The sequence below is a fragment of the Acartia tonsa genome, chromosome 8, assembly GCF_053477335.1.
Source record: "Acartia tonsa isolate MP-2025a chromosome 8, ASM5347733v1, whole genome shotgun sequence".
Lineage (NCBI taxonomy): Eukaryota > Metazoa > Arthropoda > Copepoda > Calanoida > Acartiidae > Acartia > Acartia tonsa.
This window is the reverse complement of record NC_137267.1, coordinates 5,780,138-5,787,519: the sequence shown is the minus strand read 5'-3', so window position 1 is coordinate 5,787,519 and position 7,382 is coordinate 5,780,138.

Genomic DNA, 7,382 nt, shown 5'->3' with positions numbered 1-7,382 from the left:
GGGACAACAAAGAACAATATTTTAAGCGAAGCAACTCTACAATCAAGTCCTAAAAATGTAAGTATGTCCATAAACATTATCCTGTATCAAGCAGTTCAACAAATTAACTTACAATTTTGCTTTGACTCTTATACTTTTATATTCTGATTATTCAGTTCAGACACTAAACAAATGTTAATGTCCGTTTGTCCTACCGTTTCAGTGCTTCGCTTTTATGGATGTTGTCATCCTTGTTATTCTGAAAATTATAGGAGCAGCGTTTTTGTTGTTAGAAACAGATGGAAAAGATAAATAATTTAGTTTTAGGAATTATGGAAACGGCGGTTTTGGTGGTAGAAACAGATGGATGTTATTGACAGTAGTTATCTTATCAAGCTTTTCGGTAAGAATATTTACTAGTCTTTTATCAGATATTTATAAACGCCTAAAAATGCTTTTTTTACCGGTATAATTAGCAATTATAGATTTATTTATAAGCGGTATTCCATTTTTAGAGTCATTAAAGTTTGTATTAAATAAAGTTTGAAAAAATATTCGCTTACATTGTTATTGATAAAGGATTAGAGTGATGTAATTACTTGAGTTATACACTACAAAACTGGTATTTATTAGCAATAAAACCAAGGGCTAAAAGAGAGATAATGTTTTAATAATCAATTGTTAGATAGAAATCATTTATTTCTTACCAGCAATGAAACCTCATGGCAAACATTTATTTAGCAATAACCGAAGGCTAAAAATTAACAGTTTACAAATAATGGCTAGGTAGAAATTTACATTGATTTCATTACCCGTGATTTTCTTGTTAATTATGACAAAATATCAACAAGGAAATTTCCTTTTTACATTATTTCCAAATACTTTGTTTTAAAGACACATAGTAAAATAATACATAAACCATTTTATCCAATATTTCAAATAATACAACGCAATAAGAATGTTTTTTTTTTAAGTGTATTAACTTTTTATATGCTTCATTATTATTTGGCCACAACTTGGTAAAAATGTTCACAAATCACACCTTTTTTCAACCTAAGATACTCAACTGGTTCCTTTACAAGCCCAATCAATCAGTTTTAAGATATCTTTATATTTCAAGGTAAATTGATGAAAATACCAAATAACGCAAATTTGGGTTTTAACTTTTATATGCACAGATACCATAAAATCAACAGAAAAAAATACTTATTTCTACTTTTCTCTCAGTTTTAAAGTTTGATTGTGTTAAATTGGCTATTCTTGAAGGGATTTATGCATTGATTATACTGAAACATAATACAAAACGCTAGGTTGTATAGGTTGTACATGTTGTGTAGAGCTAGGTTGTGCACGTGCACAGCTAAGATAACCTACAGTAAAGTTAGGAAAATAACTTGTTTTATTTTTAGGTTAAGTATCTTTTTGGTCGAGACCGGGGTTTCAGTTGTTTAATGAGAATGAGTTTTTGCAGCAGTTTTTGCTATGTTAGCCGAACCTTGGTATGTATGCTAGTAACGTAGATAGGGTGTTCTATCTATTCCGTTCACTGACATGGAATAGTTATTTCTCGTATCGTATTATAAACGGCTTTCCGCGGATATAGAATGTACAATTATAAGATTAAAACTAGTTATTTCAGCCCCGAGATGCCGAAGGCACGGGCTAAAAAAACTAGTTTTAATCTTATAATTGTACATTTCTATATTCGTAGAAAACTGGATATAGTACGATGCTAGACATAGTTTTTTCGTATGGATGAGAACCGGTTCCTATCCACCGGATTCGAATGAATACGAAAAATTATTTTATAAGATTTATAATGAAGATTGTTGCTTTCCTTGTTTAATAATCTTATATAAATTTAATAAAACTGTTGTAGTCCAAGTAGTAGTTTAAAATAATTGAATGAATTAAATGTTTAATGCAAATAAAACAAGTTAGTATGTTTTATGTTTCATTATTATCTATAATACAACGTAGAACGATGTCTGTCTGTCTGTCTGTCTGTTTGTTTGTAGCGAAGGATCTCGCTAACCGCTGAACCGATCGGGTTTTCCTTTACAGGGTAGCTTCTCATAGATCCCAGGAAGGTTTATAACTATTTTCTTAGAGGACACCCCCCCCCCCCCAAGAAATGAAAAATACCCCCCTCCCCCCAATTTTTTTTCTTATTAAAACTAGAATTAAAATAGTGGGGTCGACTACACCCCCACCCCCAAAAAAAAAAAATTCCTCCCCAACAAATTTTTTTAAAATTTTTCTTTTAAATCTAAAATACGAAAAATTGGTTTGATTAAACCTATTGGGGCAAAGCCCCTAGAGGCTAGGGGCGAAACCGCTAGCTATTGAAATAATATGGTAACTGTTATTTTGTTTTTAGCAAAAATAAAAGTAAATTTAAAATAAATTATAAAGATTGCTTTTGGATCATTGATTTTGAATGTTAAAATGTACAAATATGTTTTGCGGACGTTGTTGAACGCTGGAAATTTTTGAAAGTTGGCTAAAAAAGTTGGCTTGGACCGAGTTTTTTATTTACCTAAAATATATAAGGCCAACGATATGATATCCCCCAAAAAAATCTTTTGTCAAAGCCTACTCTACAACCAGTGCCAGTCAGTTGTCTAAAATCATGCATTTTATATGTAAAAAAAAAAAATCGCCGGCGCTAGTCTCGTATAAAAGCTATCACATCATACTATTGAAACAACATACTTAAGGACATTTCACCAAGGAAATTACTTAAAACCAACACAGGACCAGTAGGTATATTTCCTGAAAAGCAGAGCCCAATCGGTTCAGTGGTAACTGAGATCTTTAGACAGACAGAAAGACGGACATACAGACATTGTTCTACTTTGTATTTATAGACTAGGGGCTCTGTATTCGAAATGATAGGATGGGACTAAAAATAGCTTAAAACCATCCCAGTAAGTATGTAAAGATTTCTTATGCAAACCTTTAGCAACAGACAAATAAAACCTACTACTTTATATAAACAAGGATGACAACATCCATAAAGGTGAAGATCTGTAGGACAAACTAGCATTAACACTAGATATTTATTTTATGACACACAGAACAAATAATAATAATATAATACAGGTATTAAATATTCATATACAAACAATAAAAACGAATATAGATAAAAATTAAGGACAGATCAATCAAATAATAATTTTGTACAGTGTCAAAGGACTAAACAATCTCGTGAGAGGTAGAAGCGTGTCAGAACTGAATAATCAGAATGTAAATGTGAAAAAGACGACACAAAATTATAAGTAAATTTGTCGGAAAATTGTTTAAATACAGGATAAAGTTTAAGGACATATTTACATTGTTTGTCTTGATTATATAGATGCTTTGCTTATAAAATTGTACATTGTTGTCCTAGGAATCAGTATTCAAAAAATCATATCAATCGAATTATTACATCACATACAATGTGGTTAAAAATGATAAAATAAACCCGTTCAAAATGGACATACGGACGTTCTATTAATGATTGTAGAGTTGCTACGCTTTCTAAATCGTACCTACAACTACAAAAGGAATGTCAATGCAAGGTTTGAAATCGAAAGAACATTTCTAACATGACTAAATTAACGAAAAAAGCTTTCCTTTCCGGACGGAATTGGACACAACTTAATTATAGAAAAGTTTCGCTAGAAAAGGGGTTGGGGCAACCATATAATAATAACCGACCACCCATTATTCTAATTAGAGGGGATGGGGGAGGAAGGGGGGGGTTTCACAGGTAGACTGGGGACAAAAGAGTGGTGGGGAGGGGAGGGGGGGTGGGGGAGTGGTTAAAGGAAGAGTAAATTTTTCCAGAGAAACGGAGCGGCAACATGACATGCAGAAATAAGGGTTATCATGTACTATATTGAGTTTATACACTACGCACTATGGGAAAAAATGTCAAAATATTGAGTTTTCATCCTTAACAATATAGTCCCTTTTGTGGCAATATGTCGTATTTTCACAGTAGCTTTTTAGAGGTTATTTTAGGTTAGCTAAGAATAAGTTAGATTAGGTGATTGGCTAGAAATAGTAAAAGCTACTTTTAAAAATATGACGAATCGCCCCTTAAGACTATACCCATATATTCTACAAAATTAGGTATAGTTGCATGGAGTACATTTGAAAACAAATATTTCAATGATTACAATTAACCATCAAACATATATACTTACATATATTTTTGTATTAGAATAAACTAGCGACTAAGCCCCCTAGAAGCCCCTAGAGGCACATAAGGTGGTAGGGGAAAATGTCGAATGACTCCCTTTTCAGTTTGAATTAAAAAAAAAACATATTTTTTTGTGTTGATCTTTTTTATTAGGAGGGTGAAGATATCTTTAATTCATACATTTATTGAGATATCCTCCCCTAAATAGTTTTTAAAAAACATTCTCTGGACATATAAGTAGTTTCACTATAAAGGAGAACCATATACGTTCAGCAGTTAGCAAGATCCTTCGCAACAGACAAAAAAGGCTTACTACTTTATATAATAAGATAACAAACAATTAGACATCACTAAATTAGTCGACATTCTGTTTTTGTAAAAGTAAGCCAGCTATATTAATTGCATATTTTACAAAAATACGATTTTCAAGGCTTAATATTTTAAAATTACCTGGTAGAAAATCGAAATTCTTTCAAATAAATGCCCTATAGATGTAGTTTAAACCATTTGCAGAGCAGAAGAAACTATATTCACTAAATTCAAGTGTAAATGCATTTCGTGCAACTGTCCCTTTAATTTAAAATTCATTCTAAAAGTGTTAATAAATCAAAAAGTGGCTAATCACAGTGTGTCCAAGAAGCATTTCAAATACATTAAAAACTGTAAAGAATATCCCACTGTAAGGGTTTTAAAGCCAATGATCTAACAGTCCACAAAATCTATACATAAAATCTGTACATCCCCCCTGACCTCAGATCCGGCCCAAGGACATTGTGTGTTAGATATTAACACAGCAAAAACAGAATCTTATAGGCTAATAGGCTACTGCTATGTTATGATATTAGACAAACCCCAGAAACCACATTTTTTCTGCATGTTTAGATTAAGATTGAGTCGTCCCCCCCCCCCCCCAATCCATTCCCTCCAACCGCTGTACATCAAATATACGATCATTCATGGTTCCGGAGAACTCGGTATTATATCATATATGTTTACACTGTGAACTTCAAATACTTTGTTTGTGACTTTTATTGGCTCTCGCCAAATTCTGGCATAAGCCCTTTTATAATACAGTTTGTTTTTTAATGAGTTGTAATATGGACGTATAGCCGACAATAGCTAGTTATAGATAAGCTTCGCTATTCTTACCATCAAATAACTTCAATTTATATTGTTGATCAACTTTTATTTAATACATAAAATGCAAGCAAGCAATAATATTATAACTGATACTTTATACTAGCGGATACGCCCCTAGAGGCCTCTAGGGGCACTTGAGGAGGGTGGAGTCGAATTTGATAACCCAATTTCTTATTTTAGATTTTAGCTTAAAAAATAAAAAATAAAAAAAATTGGGGGGGGGGGATATTTTTCAGTATTTGGGGGGTTGGGAGTGTCCCACCCCCCCCAAGAAAATAGTTATAAACCTTCCCGGACCCTATGAGAAGCTACCCTGTTAGGGAGAACCCGATCGGTTCAGCGGTTAGCGAGATCTTTCGCTACAAACAGACAGACAGACAAACAAACAAACAAACAGACAGACATACAGACAAACAAACAAACAAACAAACAAACAGACAGACAAACATCGTTCTACTTTGTATTATAGATTTCTAAAGTAACTGTGGCGTCCGCACCTAGGGACTCGAGCCTACAGCTACAGGGGGCGAACCTAGCTATGCAAGATTCAAATACCAAATAGCAAACCTTGGCTTTGCACATAGTTATTTGCAAGCCGCAGCTTGCAATATCATGACAGCTACCTCTTTAGCCCTTTAGCTGTCTGTTTAAAATAAAGAGGAGCAAAGCTTCTCTTTAATTAATTCCACAGAGTACTTTTTTTAAAGCAATTTTAACCTACTTATAGTTATCAGAATTTAATGATTAATGGCTTATTTTCTTCATTTTTAAAGACAATAAATAAAACAACAACAACAATATTTTAGTTTTTATTTAAAAAGTACAGTAAAATCTAAAATTAAAGACTTTGGTGTCTAAAAATGGTTTTAGCGCATTTTTCTTATGCCGAAATCTTCTACCCTTTGCAAGAAAACAAGGATGACAACATCCAAAAAAGCGAAGCACTGAAACGGTAGGACAAACGGACACTAACACTTGTATAGTGTCAGAACTGAATAATTAGAATATAAATGTATAAATGTCAAGGCAAAATTGTAAGTAAATCTGTTAAAAAACTGCTTAAATTCAGGAAAATGTTTAAGGACATTTTTTGGGCTTAATTATAGAGTTTTCAGTTTTTCAAAAAAACAGATCAATCGGATAATTTTATCATATAAAAACTTGTAGTTAAAAAAGTTAAAAATCAATATGTTTAAAATGGACGTATGCACATTCTGGTAACAATTAGAATTTCTTTTTTTGTTGGCTTATCAACTTTTGGGACTTTAAAAAAACTGAATTGGTTGGTTCATTTAGTTTCAACCAATAATTATAATCTACAGAAGGAGTTTTTGTTTGCACTATTTTTTTTTATTTACATCAATTTATCGGCCATTGTATTATCCCTTTAGATCCCTAACTTTGGTCATAAAAAATATATTCAAATATTTGGATCTACTGCAGTTCACGGTAAAATATTGCTGGTAACGAATATTGCCAAAAATCTATGAATTTTAAAGGCTGCTAGCTGCCAAACGGCTGAACGTACAGATCATACCCGCACACCATTTTAAGCAGCATAAGAAGGCCTACAAATAATCTAAAATAGCCAAGATCCAATTATGCACAGGGAAAGCTTCACATAAGAAAAAACGAGTAAAATAGGTCTTTTTCGCGCATTTCTCTGCACTGTGAGATAATTATGCATTATTGATTTATGGCTATTCCAGATTATAACTAGCAATGTTCAATCATTTCCACCAATAAACGCGAGGGGTAATTTTAAATATCGTAGAACTAGCAATGTCAAAACTCATCCATCCATAGTTTTAAACTAAGCAAGGGGTAATTTTGAATCCTTATGATAAAGTTACAGGATGTCTATTTGTCTGTCTGTGTCTTTGTCTTTATGTTTGTATGTTTGTACCGAAGGATCTCGCTAACCAGGGGCGTCCAATCGTTTTTATTTGTGGGGGCTAACATTTTTTTAAGAGGGGGGTAAAATGGCGCAAATTTTTTTTACCTCCCAAAAATTTTAACCCGGGGGGTAAAATTTCCTTGTTTAGGGGGGGGGGTAAATACCCCCTCCTAA